This window comes from Musa acuminata, chromosome BXJ2-10 (assembly GCF_036884655.1).
Source record: "Musa acuminata AAA Group cultivar baxijiao chromosome BXJ2-10, Cavendish_Baxijiao_AAA, whole genome shotgun sequence".
Taxonomy (NCBI): domain Eukaryota; kingdom Viridiplantae; phylum Streptophyta; class Magnoliopsida; order Zingiberales; family Musaceae; genus Musa; species Musa acuminata.
Window position 1 is genome coordinate 33052795 of NC_088347.1, and position 951 is coordinate 33053745.

Sequence of the window (951 nt, forward strand, 5' to 3'; positions counted from 1 at the left end):
ATATACGTTGCATAATCTTTTTGATTATTATTATTATTATTATGATATTTTATAACTTTATATTGATGATGAATATATCGTGATGTCGTTAGATCTATGTAATAGGAATTGGATCATGATAATAAAATTAATTAGTCTATAAACACAGATCTTAAATATTCTTGTTTATAGGTTACTCGAGAGAGACATCGAAATAACCGGATAGACCGATGTGCTATATACCCATGCATATGATGAAGGTAGTTAGTCTCATTGCTACTTGTGTATCATAGGTAACCGGACACATTTTTATCATTTTCCATGTCACCTTGAGATTTTCTTTATCCGTTGTTCCTATTAATTTATTTCTTTCGATCTCTCTTACACTTAATTATTTCTCCCGTTTTCAGAGTTCTGAATCTTAGATCTTGTTCTTGTCCTGCTCTCAATTCTGTATCCGTCTTCTTTTGGTCTTTTCATTTTACGTGTCTTCTTCTTCTCGTGTATGAGTTCCTGGTTTTGTTCTCTTCTTCTTTTCTTTACTTGTTGTTAACCTGTTTGTGTTCTTTTTGTTGCAAGAAAGCGTGAGGAATTAATGAAGGCTGACGGGGGAAGAAGAAATCTAGCAATAGTAGTTCATTACAGTAGGAAGCTCCCCTCGATCGGCTACAGCATCGAAGACGTCCGACCACACCGGAGGATCGGCTACCGCAGTAGTAGTTATAACGTAAAATATATCTATAACCCTCCATAACTCCATTATTCTGCATTTTTTCCATGGTCGTAAAAAATCATATTCTTCTAGCTATAGTTAATATCGATTTTTTTAAAGTTAATAATATATATAAAAAATACTTCCTCATCTTTTACCATCATATTAAAATTATCAATAAAATTAAAATGACACGCATCAATAATATATATATGCAATTTCGGCAGCATGTGATGTGTCAGGTCCTCGAGGGGTTTGAG